The 13953-nt window shown below is 49.4% G+C and overlaps 1 protein-coding gene across 4 annotated transcripts in view; it reads left to right on the top strand.

Moving 5' to 3' along the window:
• LOC147013270 (YTH domain-containing family protein 3-like) overlaps positions 1-13953 on the top strand; it is a 76712-nt gene that overhangs the window by 41047 nt on the left and 21712 nt on the right. The window lies entirely within an intron of this gene.

Genomic DNA, 13953 nt, shown 5'->3' with positions numbered 1-13953 from the left:
TGGGATAGGGTTGCTCGCCGAATTCGACCAACCTAAGTACCCACGCGGAGGGTAGACCGGGCGATCGCACCTCGCCGCAGGTCGACTTCGGACACGGGCCACTTAAGCGACCCGTTCCGTACTATCAGAATAACCGAGCGGTGTTATCGTCGACCTCGACGGTTCGATTAATTATCGGGCGTATTCAGCCCACTACCAACCCTTTGCGTGAAGCAAGATGGGGATTCAATGAGAGAAATGACGAAGCGAAGCGGGAAACAGTTCAACACAAAGCACATTTATTCGCGGCACACGGGAAGCACACATTCAATTCCACCAAAAGCACACAGAAAAGACACAATTCAATTTACACAAAAAGCAAATGCAAAAGCGAAAACACAATGCAGAGCTAATACCGACTACCGAGCACACGGCAACACTTATACAATTCTACTTCACAGACGGCGCCGACAACACATACCCAAAACCAAGGAAAAGAAATACCCTCAAGGATGAGGCGGGCCTGAGGCCGAGACCGGGTCGCGCCTACCCGTCTGGTGATGAGACGCGGAGCGGCGATGGCGCCTCAACTCCGCGGGCCTCGCGGACAGTGTCTGGTAGGGGGTGGGAAAGGGGCCCCCTTGGTCGCACTATCTCAGCGCGGGGGGAAACAGGAGGGGGTTGCTGATGCTCAGGGTATAGAGGATTTTTATTATCCCGCGACGAGCGTCTCCACCTCTGCCAGGTCGCGCTGTCGGCCTCCCTGGGGTGCAGCTCCCGACGCGAGCACCCCCTCGTCTGGTGTCGCTGCCTTTCCACAGCTCCGTCCCCTCCGTTCCGACTCCAACGCACACGACGACCAGCTCCTTCTTGCCAACTCCACCACCCGCGAAGTCTTGACTCTCTGTTTCCGACTCTCCTACTCTCCTACTCTCCGCCTCTCGACTCTCCTACTCTCCGCCTCTCGACTCTCCTACTCTCCGCCTCTCGACTCTCCTACTCTCCGCCTCTGGACTCTTCTACTCTCCGCCTCTGGACTCTCCTACTCTCCGCCTCTGGACTCTCTGGACTGACGAACACGGTCCTTTTATCCGCCCCGTAGCTTCACCCTCTCAGCTTTGACCCCCTCCCTTCGACCTTTCACCTCGCTCCCCATTGGCCCGAGAAAAAGTGGGCGTGAAGGCTTTTTGATCCATAAATTTGCATATATCGATCATCCTGGGGGCGGGGCCAATTCGCCCCTCGCTCACCGATTGGACGGCAAAAAGTGGGCGTGTGTCGTTTTTGATCCGTTTTTGAAGCATAAAATCCGTGATTTTGTACACGCTGTTCGACGCGCGCCCTGCACGAGTCCAACACCGGTACCCACAGCGGGGCAAGAACGGTGGCGATGCTACGGTTGCGAGGTGTGACGTGAAGGTCGTGGCGGTTGTGGTGAAGCGGCGTTGTGGTTGGTGGTTGATGTTGTGGTTGTGGTGGTAATCATGGCGGTTGGTCCAAAATAAAGATAGCAAAAGAAAAACGGCTATCCTGAAGAGTCGCAGCACGCATAAATGACATGTATTCCCACTAGACAACGGGTTTGGGCCTAACTACACATGTACTTACCGAGATACCTCACCGAAGGGACCTGAATGGTGGTTTGCGAATTTGGTAACCACAACACTACCCCCTCCCCTTTTTACAGACTCGTCCCGAGTCGTCAAATTTTCGTGTGCCATCATGTGTAGTTTTCCCCTAGTACATTTTACCTACGGATCCCTGAGTGCGACATTCATGGTATTCGTGTCCCCAAAATAAATAACCTGAGGGCTGCGTAACTATCTAAACAAACTCACTCACACGGACGACTTAAATAAAATTGCCGGCGCTAGACAGACATGCCGGGGGCGCACTCATATTTACAGTACATCTTAACCTTAACTTACAAATTTTACACTAAACCATGGCCCAGGATCATTGAACTCTGCAAAAGAAAAGCAGTTAGCAGGGAGCCAGGCTGCCCGCATGCAGTCTCTGGCTCAAAACAATGCAGGTGACAGGGAACGTGGCTGGCTGCTCACACGCAGTCCAAGGCCTTCCCTTTTGAACTGAACGCAGTGAACCACAACGGTGCATGGGCTGCACAAACGCAGTCTCCGTGCCAGCTCAAGTGGCACACGCAATGAGCACAACGAATGGATGCATGAACACAAACACGGTGCACGGGCCGCCACTGCAGGCCCGTGTTATAGCTGCCAACGGGGCAGTTCTCGCAGCTTGCAAACTGTTGCTTTTACGATCCTGGCGCACATGGCAATGAACAGGGGGGGGGGGCAAAGCAAAATTGAACGGGGCTGGTGAACATGGGCAGTGGGCATGGCATGGCAAAGGTGAGCAGGCAAACACAGCCCGCAGAATAAGGCCGCTGCAGGCAAACACAGCCGGCAGATGAACTGGCCGGCACAGGCCTTGAAGAAAAACAGCCAGCAGATGAACTGGCCGGCACAGGCCTTGCAGAAAAACAGCCAGCCGGCAGACGATCCAGCCGGCACAGGCCTTGCAGCTAAGCAGCTGCAGATGAAGCTGGCCAGCCTTTGCCGTTCAGTGGAGGTTGGTGGAGGGAGTGCGGTGGTGCTGGCCACTTGGACCTACCTACCTGTCTCCCTCCCAACCTATCGCCTTTGCCTGTCACTGTACATACCCACTCCCTTAATTTGTCAAACCCCAATTTAGCCCCCACTTATTTTTTTATTTTTATTTTTATGTTTACTTCCCCTCTATAAATCGTCCCCTAACCCCCTTTATCGTCCTTGTTCGGCTAACCTATCCTGTCACCTAGCCTACTCCCAACCCCTACGTTCCCTTCCCGGAGGGGAACAAGGGAGAGCTAACGTCCTGTGTCGAGGCCCAACGAAGCCTCAGAATGGCCTCCCCAGAGTTCGGCGATCTATAACCAAAGTGGGTCCAGCGGCCCACAACGACAGCGAGGGGATGGATGGTGCGGAGGGGTACATCTCCTAATCTACCCTATCCATTTAACTGCTAAACTACCCCGGGGCTTTCAACAAGCGCCTCTCGCTTAAACTATTGGTTCTAACAACCCAGATTCCCGTCGCCTGTGTTGGTGTCCTCACAATTTCGGGCCTCGCCCCCCAATTTTCTCTCCGTGCCCTCACACGGTCTCCTTGCTGGGACACGTGGCTCCCTTTGGCAGGCACGACCCTCTGCCGATTCTCCCGCTATGGCACCCCCGGGCACTACACTGCCTCCGAGCCTACCAGCTCCCTAACACCGGGGAGTGCCCCCCATGGCACCTCCCCTGAAACGCACACGTGGCAGGCCGGCCTCCCGGGCCCCTTTCCGAGGGTCACCCGTGCCCACAACACTGCCCACGCGGCTAATGGCGCCCGGGCCCCCGCACCAAGCAGGCGCACCCGTGCCCACTACGCTATCCCGGCCCCCCATGGGCCCTTGGCCTACCGCGGCCGACTAGCCTGGTGCCCGGGGTACCCACTCAGCGATACTCACCTTTCGCAGCCACGCTCCCAAGCCCGTCAACAGGGCTCCTGCACCCCTCCAAATGGGTCTCGAGCCTACTTTCCCACCAACAACAAAACGACCTCCATTTTTCAATTTGACTAACCCAGCTAACTCAATCTACACTGACCCCGGGGTCCCTTGGGCGGGAGTCACTCCTCCCCCCAATCACTCATCGCACCATGCATTCCCCATTCGCTCCATACACACAGACCCGCTGGCCTCACTCACTCACCAAGCACATGCCTTCACCTCATAACTCACCAACAACTCTTCAACACACACACCACCGAACTCTGCCATCCTCCTAACTACCTCCCCTAACTAACTCGTGCTCCCACGTCGTCCCTTAAACTACAGCACGTTCCTTTTAACCTACGTAGCTAAGCTACGTCCCCTCTACACATCCTCAAGTCTGTCACTGTCTCCAAATAATCCCATTAATCAATTTTATTTCCCCACCTAAAGCTCACTAAATCCCTCTACCTAATCCATTCCACGGACTCCATGAGGACTTACCCCTGCCCCATGAAGTCGGTCGAACTAAGCTAACCCTTCCCCCTAACTAGTTTCCATCCTGTGCCCAGGTCAAGGGGGTCTTCCACCCCTTGCCCAGGAATCCTGTGTACCCGAAAGTGAGGCTTGTTCCTTTTTTTTTTTTTTTTTTTTTTTTTCTTTACATGCGCAGCGCCAGCGCGGCAACTCGCGCACTTTGCACCTGCCCGTGACGTCATGCAGCTGCACGTGTACCTCCGTCCCTCCTTGGACGGTACCATCCGGCAGAGATACCCCTCCTGCCGGATTCCAACCACACGTGCAGCCATGACGTCACCGTGCGCAAAAAAAAAAACACAAGCCCCACGTCTCGAGGGGTTCCCCACGCGAACACATGTGCTTTGCCCGTTGGAGCTTAACACACACGATCGCGTGGAGAACCCGTCCGGTCCAAATCCATTTACCTGCCTAAACTTTGTCCGTCCGCGGGATCGGCAAATCCACCGCTGGCGTTTCCGGACCGGGACTTCACTCTCGCAAGCGAGCACGTGGCGGTCTCGTGCGTTGCACAGCACGAACCGCGTGCTCACTGCTGGGTGAACCCGGCACGGTCCCCGAAACAACTACAGCCGCTACTCGGCTTTCTTTCCTCTGTCGCCGTCTCAGTCTCCATTCCACACACGCATACCTGCGTGTTACGACGCACACAGTCCACACCATTAAACTCACACCGGGAGACGCGGCTGCGTGCTCCCGCATGCCAACCGACATCTCCCTCACATACCGCTCTCTCACACACACGGTCTCCCTTGCACTCGGCCGTTCACTCAAGCGTGCCTCACTACTCACACAAACCATACTACTCATCCGCGGTGCCTCATCCACACACCGTCCCTCACTCACACACGCGGGGGCACTCACCCGCGGTGCCTCATCCACACACGGCGTGCTGGGAAGCACACACTCCGGCACACTCGCCACCACACCACTCACACGTGGTGCCTCACTCATACTGGCCGTTTCACTCACACACACGGCCTCTTCGGACCTTTCGGTCTCACCGCGATCGAGCCAATCAGCCCCCGCGTGGGATAGGGTTGCTCGCCGAATTCGACCTACCTAAGTACCCACGCGGAGGGTAGACCGGGCGATCGCACCTCGCCGCAGGTCGACTTCGGACACGGGCCACTTAAGCGACCCGTTCCGTACTATCAGAATAACCGAGCGGTGTTATCGTCGACCTCGACGGTTCGATTAATTATCGGGCGTATTCAGCCCACTACCAACCCTTTACGTGAAGCAAGATGGGGATTCAATGAGAGAAATGACGAAGCGAAGCGGGAAACAGTTCAACACAAAGCACATTTATTCGCGGCACACGGGAAGCACACATTCAATTCCACCAAAAGCACACAGAAAAGACACAATTCAATTTACACAAAAAGCAAAAGCGAAAACACAATGCAGAGCTAATACCGACTACCGAGCACACGGCAACACTTATACAATTCTACTTCACAGACGGCGCCGACAACACATACCCAAAACCAAGGAAAAGAAATACCCTCAAGGATGAGGCGGGCCTGAGGCCGAGACCGGGTCGCGCCTACCCGTCTGGTGATGAGACGCGGAGCGGCGATGGCGCCTCAACTCCGCGGGCCTCGCGGACAGTGTCTGGTAGGGGGTGGGAAAGGGGCCCCCTTGGTCGCACTATCTCAGCGCGGGGGGGAAACAGGAGGGGGTTGCTGATGCTCGGGGTATAGAGGATTTTTATTATCCCGCGACGAGCGTCTCCACCTCTGCCAGGTCGCGCTGTCGGCCTCCCTGGGGTGCAGCTCCCGACGCGAGCACCCCCTCGTCTGGTGTCGCTGCCTTTCCACAGCTCCGTCCCCTCCGTTCCGACTCCAACGCACACGACGACCAGCTCCTTCTTGCCAACTCCACCGCCCGCGAAGTCTTGACTCTCTGTTTCCGACTCTCCTACTCTCCTACTCTCCTACTCTCCTACTCTCCGCCTCTCGACTCTCCTACTCTCCGCCTCTCGACTCTTCTACTCTCCGCCTCTGCACTCTCCTACTCTCCGCCTCTCGACTCTCCTACTCTCCGCCTCTGGACTCTCCTACTCTCCGCCTCTGGACTCTCTGGACTGACGAACACGGTCCTTTTATCCGCCCCGTAGCTTCACCCTCTCAGCTTTGACCCCCTCCCTTCGACCTTTCACCTCGCTCCCCATTGGCCCGAGAAAAAGTGGGCGTGAAGGCTTTTTGATCCATAAATTTGCATATATCGATCGTCCTGGGGGCGGGGCCAATTCGCCCCTCGCTCACCGATTGGACGGCAAAAAGTGGGCGTGTGTCGTTTTTGATCCGTTTTTGAAGCATAAAGTCCGTGATTTTGTACACGCTGTTCGACGCGCGCCCTGCACGAGTCCAACACCGGTACCCACAGCGGGGCAAGAACGGTGGCGATGCTACGGTTGCGAGGTGTGACGTGAAGGTCGTGGCGGTTGTGGTGAAGCGGCGTTGTGGTTGGTGGTTGATGTTGTGGTTGTGGTGGTAATCATGGCGGTTGGTCCAAAATAAAGATAGCAAAAGAAAAACGGCTATCCTGAAGAGTCGCAGCACGCATAAATGACATGTATTCCCACTAGACAACGGGTTTGGGCCTAACTACACATGTACTTACCGAGATACCTCACCGAAGGGACCTGAATGGTGGTTTGCGAATTTGGTAACCACAACAATATATATATATATATTTGGTCTGTAATCACGTATAAAAAAATCTGCAGAGCACAGTTATCATTGGAAATTTTTGTTACTTCGCATATCAGAGGCCTATAGAGGTCCCTTTCAGCACATAAAATTTTGAAGGTCAAAGGTCAAGGTCACTTTGTCGCAAATCGGGAGTCAACGAAACCCTTATTTTTTTGAGTAATTTTGATCGGATCGTCTTCAAAGTTCATGGGAATATAGTTCATGGTCTGGCGCTCAGCTGATTAATTTTTGGTGGCGATTGGCCTTGACCTTCATATGTTTTTATTTATTTATTTATTTATTTTTTGGTCTGTAATCACGTATAAATCACTCTGCAGAGCACAGTTATCATTGGAAATTTTTGTAACTTCGCATATCAGAGGCCTATCGAGGTCCCTTTCAGCGCATAAAATTTTGAAGGTCAAGGTCACTTTGTCGCAAATCAGGGGAGTCGACGAAACCCTTATTTTTTAAAGTAATTTTGATCGGATCGTCTTCAAACTTCATGGGAATGGTCTGGCGCTCAGCTGATTAATTTTTGGTGGCGATTGGCCTTGACCTTCATTGTTAGTGCCTGAGGTCAAACATATTTGACCCCAAGGTCAAATTTTCAAGTTTTAGGAACCATATCGTGTAGTACCTCAAATTGAACACCTCGATGAGTGCTTTCTAGATATGTCAAGCTTGAGACATTATGATGTCATTTGGTGACGTTATGAGGCAAACGCATATTTTTCATCGTTACTCTGTAGAACGATTCTCATCGGGATCTCTCGTAGGCAGATATTCCTCAAGGAGTCGCTCCTGGTGGATAGCAGCTCTGTTCACCTCAGTGTGACCTTAAAGAAGTCACATGTGGTCACCTTTTGGCAAGATACGGGTCACTCTGCGGGTGACATTGGTTTATTTTAATGATTATTCAATTGAATTCAGAATCGAATTAAAATAAATTCAATTCAGATCAAATGGAAGACCAAATAGGTATATTGCTGCATTGGAGTAATCAGAAGGAACCCAAACAAGGAAAAAGCAAAGATGAAGTGATCGGGGGGAACCTGGATAGGATTCACAATTCAGTTGCTACTGCTCTACCCTCAAACCCATCCAGGCACAGCCAAGTGAGCCTCATTAAAAACAATTTGACAAATTTTCTGACCTTTGACCTTTTGACCTCAAACAATAGGCTTCTTGCTTATGACAAACTCCACCATTGTGATGAAGTTTCATGAAGGTCTGGTCGGGTATGGGAGCATGCGCCAGAGCAGCCTGTCGCTGCGTCCACTTTCTGCCAGTACTCCAGGGGCCTCCGTCTGGCCATCCCCCAGGCAGATGCCAGGCCCATCCCCATCTCCTTGAGATGCCGATCAACCTGCTGCAACCATGAGGCACATGGTCGGCCCATTGGCCTCCTCCACTCACGGGGCTTCCTCCCTGAGATAATCTGGTGAGCAGGATCAGCGTTAGGAAAACGAGCCACATGTCCATACAGCCGCAGCTGTCGCTCATGGACAATCCGTCTTGGATCCCTGGTCAGAGTCCAAGCTGTTAGAGACAAGGTCAGAGTCGAAGCTCGCATCCATAGAGCAAGACTGGAAGCACCAAGGACCTGAAGGCTCAGACTTTTGTCCTCCTGCACAGGTACCGACAGTGTCACACCCCATGATCCAGTAAAACCATGACTCCCTAGGCCTGACCCAGACGTCTATTGACCTCTGACTCACAGCCAGCAGAGACATGAATATCACTGCTTAGGTAAGTGAATCTCTCCGTGACCTTAACATCCTCACCACAAACAGGTACAGACAAGGTGGCAGCAACCAAGTTGCCATTGAAAGCTTGGATCTTAGTTTTGACCCAGAAATCCGTAATCCCAGCGGCTCCGGCTCCGACTCCTCATTCAGCACCTCGTGGGCCCCCAAAAGGATATCCAGAGTCTCCGCAAAGATTACTGCATCATCTGTGAAATCAAGGTCAGAGATCTTAACACTCCCAAACGATGCACCGCAGCTTGATCTCTCCAACATCCTCCCCAGTATCAAGTCCATACAAGCGTTAAAGTTTGGAGGCCAGTACACACCCATGACCAACTCCAGTCACAACTGCAACCTTCAGTGGTGGAGATAATCAGATGATTCTCAGTTGCACAAGTATTCAAGCCCTTTGCCTGATTAACCCGAAATCACTTCAGGAGCATATTATTTGTTTGAAAGGTTACAAAACAAGTGTAATAGGTTTCACCTATGTGTAATCGGTGGTTCAACTGAAAAATTAAAAATTAAGCTCCACCACTTATCAAAGGAGTTTTGAGGTGCAATTAACTTGGTCAACCAACAAGGCAAACATGAAGACCAAGGAGCTTTCCAAAGAAGTCAGACATAAATTAGTGGAGAAGCACCGTTCATGAGAGGGTTATAAGAAGGTTTCAAAGTCACTCATTATCCCTTTGAGTACGGTGAAATCTTTCATTATGAAGTGGAAGACTTATTGATCAGATCGCCCATCCAAACTCAGCAGCTGGGCAAGCAGGAAGCTGGTTTGGAATGTCACTGTAAATTCAACAATGACTATTCCCTTCATCAAGTGAATAGTCATTGTTGAAGACTCGTTGTCCAAAATGGGGGTCAGTGTTCATTAATCAACAACATCCTGTTCCCTTCATGAAGCTGGCCTTGATGGACAGGTGGCAAGAAAGAAGGCATTGAAAAAAAAAAACTCATCTCAGGGGTTTCCTTATTTTTTTGGAGTAGAAAGCTACCATTAAAAAGTAGCAGGTTAACATCACCGCATGCGAAATGAGTGCAGCTGTATGGCCGGGGTCCAGGGCCCGCCTAGGGCCCTGGAAGCCGGAGGATCCTAGATGGCTGGAGATGCATTCTAGCATGATTTCTGATATGAAATAGTTCTCATATTATCATGCTGTTGGGGTGGAAAACTCCACAAAAACGGGTGGTTAGGCCTATTCTGGATGTAGTTGCATTAACATACTGACTGACTGGTTGACTGAAATTCAGCTATACTGTATAGTTAGTTCAAGTCTATGGTACATGCATGTACCTGCGGTACCAGTATTCAGTTGGCCAGTTCACAGCTGCTCATACTTGGCCTTCACTTCAGTGAATAAACGGCGATTTTCAGTGCAAATAACTACGAATAATAACATGTACAAAAGCTGCTTTCAGCGAAAAGGATAATTACTTTATAGATTAAAAAGGCACAACGGGTGACCGTGTATTTTGGAGCCGCATCACTTGACAAAAGCTCAAAATGGACGAGGTGAAACACGTGTTTCATGAAACAACAACAACGTCGCACTCGCGAGAGTGCAAGTTTAGACCAGTTACGATGGCCAGAAGTTTACCTCCCATGTCTTTGGACTTCTTCGAAAATCCAAAGTCAAACAGGGATTTTCGTTTCGATGCCATCGTTTCGGCACCGAAACTGCGAGGCCTACAAAGTATATTTTCTTGAGGTCATTGCTGTATGCTATCAGGGTATCAGGCCAACAGTCCAAAACGAGGCTAAAGCAGAGAATTCTCTATTGCAGGAGGTGTGTTTTTGCTGCTTGTGTTATTTTTAGGTCAGTGTTGTGCTCGACCTGGCGAGAGTACTAACAGTAAAAGTAAGCCCGCTTTCATCGAAATACTCATGTGTTTTCGTCTCGGATTTCAAAACGGGGTGTAGAGATTCCGTGGTGACAAAAAAAAATAAAAAAATCGAACACTCGGTGCTGAAGTCGGCGGTGACCTTTGACATTTTTTCTCTTAGTAGACGGCTGCGGGTCGCCGGTAACCGGCTTCTAAGGAAACCCCTGCATCTAAAAGCTTGAATGGACTTTGCGAAAAAGCATCTTGATGACACTGCTGGCATGTTAAGAAACGTTATATGGTCAGACAGACAAAAATTGAACTTTTTGTTCTAAATTCAAAGCGTCATGTCTGGTGCAAGACTAACACTGCACATCACCCAGTAAACAACATCCCGAATGTGAAGCATGGTAGTGGCAGCATCATGCTATGGAGCTGCTTTTCATCAGCAAGGACTGATAAGCTTGTCAGGAGAGAAGGGACAATGGACGGTGCAAAGTACAGGGGAATCCTTGATGAAAACCTTGAGTCAGCCATGAATCTGAAACTGGGTAGGAGATTCACATTTCAGTAGGAGATCCGAAGCACAAAGCTAAAGCCACACTAGAGTGGCTGAATAAGAAGAAAATAAATGTTCTTGAGTGGCCCAGTCAAGGTCCTGACTTGAACCCAAATGAACATTAATGGTGAGACTTGAATATTGCAGTCCATCTATGATCCCCATAAAACGTGGCAGAACTAGTGCAATTTTTACATGAAGAATGGGCAAAGATTTCACCACGTCACTGTGCAAAGCTGGTAGAGACCGATCCAAAAAGACTCGGAGCAGTCATTGCCACAAAAGTGCTTCCACCAAGTACTGACCGAAGGTGTTGAATACTTTTGCATCCAGTGAATTTTGATTTGTACATGTTTTCTGCAGATATTCCTGACATGTAACCTCCTTCAACTACAACAATGTTTAGTTTGATCACTTCAGTTATGAACAAAAAAGTTCATTTGGAAAAATTATTTCTCCATAATTCATCTGAATGTGGTATTATTTGTTGGGGGTGAATACTTTTGCAGGCCACTGTAGTTGCACCGCCTTACTCATGGGTGCTGCCATATTGATGTCACTCGACCCTCCACCATACCTGTATCATTGATTGGATTTCTTGTATTGAAATTGGTTTGAGAGCCTCAATGATAAAATCTACAATGTTTGGAATTTCAGTTGGGGGCGGAGGGGGAATTAGCTCTTTTTGAGGTGTTGAGCGCAAGTTTATGGCTGCCACATAGGCTAGTGCACAGGCCGTCAGTCATGCAGGCCCTCTCATGAGACATGGCTCCTCAATTCCTGGAAATTTGCATGTTTATCCTCATGCTTTTCTCATGCAGCTGGAAGTTTGAGGTGGGTGGGTAGAGTAGTGGCAGGGGTCCAGATGGGAATGAGCACTCAACTCAAAAGTGCTTTTGATTTTGAAGCTAATTTGGGTTATCATCTTTCTCTGTTGATCTCCAATAAAGATTTTCTTAACAAAGCCACACAGTTTTCATAAGGATGTGATTGTGCATAACAAAAGCCTGCTCTTTGGTTTACTCTCATCCTTTTGACCGACAAAATTCACATCAGAACCCTAATTACCTGATGCGCATAGCACAAAGCGGGGTTAAGCAATTGGTTCACTCTGTCTGTCAGTGTATGATCGAGAAGCGACTCGACTTCATTTGAATTTTATCAGTTGAACTCGATCGAACGCGAACCTTCAGTTTAGCAGTGCATCACCTTGGCTCTGAATTTGGAAAATTGTATAGAATCGTCTCGAGCGTGCATTTTCACTCGCGGTAAATGCTTGCTTCAGTCTATCTGTTAATCTAGCAGCCAAACAAAATCGAAAATCATTCCAAACAGGAAACTTTTTGTTTTTATCGATGTCGTAAAGGACACAAACAACAGGTACGAATAACTAATTTAACGTTTTAATAAGGTGGTGCAACGGAAGGTGTCAACGGCAGTACAGTTACGATTCGATAGCTAATTTTTTCCTTCGGCCTTTAAAACTTTTTTTTGAAATTTCAATTGAATTGTATATTTGAACACCACAAATCGCCCTGTTTCCACTTCCAAAAACCTTCAGTTAGCAGTTTTTGGGCAAAATTTTACACTATCTCAACCAATCACATTTGCTGTGTGATTTGAGGGTGTAGGAACAGCCAGATTCAGACAAAATGGTGGTGCCAAGCAATGCAACGACAGAGTTAACTGTGTCCAAAACAAAATCTCTGTTTCGTGCCTCTTTCTCAAAGATCATTCAAAAATAGTTTGTTTCTCTGAGAAGAGTTGGCAGAAGGTTGGTAGTTGCGCAAATGCATGGATAAATTGCCTTCAATATTATTGGAATCTCCCGCGATGAAGCCGAGTCGATGGGCTTATCACTTTCCCATTGCAGACAGGTGGGTGGTCTCTGTCTTCTTCCACTTCCTTTCCCTTCTTGAACACTAAGCACTTTCTGTGCCCTGTCCCCCCTCCCCCCCCAAGGTTTATGCAGGGTGCACGTGATCCACCAGCAAACCCCTTTTGGTGAAACCCCCAATATCTATAATCACTGCTCACCTCCACTCATTTGTTCCACTCTTTTTCATGCCTGTGGAAATGACTTCCACATCCTCTTCAATCTCATTCTTCCCTTCAGGTCTTCAAGACAGCTGTTCACCACCATCTCAGATCGTCACCCATCCAAAAACCATGATCTTTTCTACCTCCCCCCTTCCCCATGAACTCCCCACTCCCCATCCCCCTCCAAGCTTACCTCCTTCCAAATTTTCAGTTTTCAGCTCACCTTGGAACGTAGTTCCGGGGAGCTTATGGGGATGGCACGTCGTCAGTCCATCCATAAATACTTGCAACCTCTTCTCTGAAACTACACACATGATTCTGATGAAACTTGACCACAACTTTCACCACCACGGTATGTACCAAAGTTTGTTCACGGCATTAACGAAATTAAATTAAAAAAAAAAATATTTCTGGCCGTAAGGGGGTCGCCCCCCCAAAAGAGGTATTTACTTCTTTCTTTTTTTCTCAGAAACTGTACCTGCAATTCTGATGAAACTTCACCACAACCTTCATTACCCATGACATACCAAATTTTATTCAGACCATTATAAAATATTGAGGTCTAAGGAGGTCTTCAGGGGGAGGGGGGTTGCCCCCCAAAATAGGTATTTGCTCTCTTCTCTGAAACTACATACACTATTTCGATGAAACTTGACCACAACCTTCATTACCCATAATGTACCAAAGTATGTTCACGGCATTAAAAAAAATCCATAGGTATTTACTTTCTTCTCCATTACATATTTTGTGGATCATCCACACCTACCAGTGGTTCCCTGGTTTTCTTATCCAGCTGCCACCCCTGAATGCCCAGGGGTATTGCCTCTTTTTTTCCCACCTAAGAATTTGCTTCTGTACCCATCTTGTCCACCTCATGAGTCCTCCCCTACCCCTCATTTCTTCCCACACCCCATATTTGTCCAAGTCTCCCTCTATTTTGTCCTTCAACCCTGCTGTTGGTGTTTCCCCCCTCTCTCTACTGTTCCTTTTGTTTTGGTGCATCCTGATCCATTCTTTGTCC

This window comes from Eptatretus burgeri, chromosome 14, assembly GCF_056783735.1.
Source record: "Eptatretus burgeri isolate ZD-2024b chromosome 14, Ebu_testis_v1, whole genome shotgun sequence".
Lineage (NCBI taxonomy): Eukaryota > Metazoa > Chordata > Myxini > Myxiniformes > Myxinidae > Eptatretus > Eptatretus burgeri.
The sequence above is the reverse complement of the archived record's forward strand: the minus strand, read 5'-3'. Positions and strand labels throughout refer to the sequence as shown.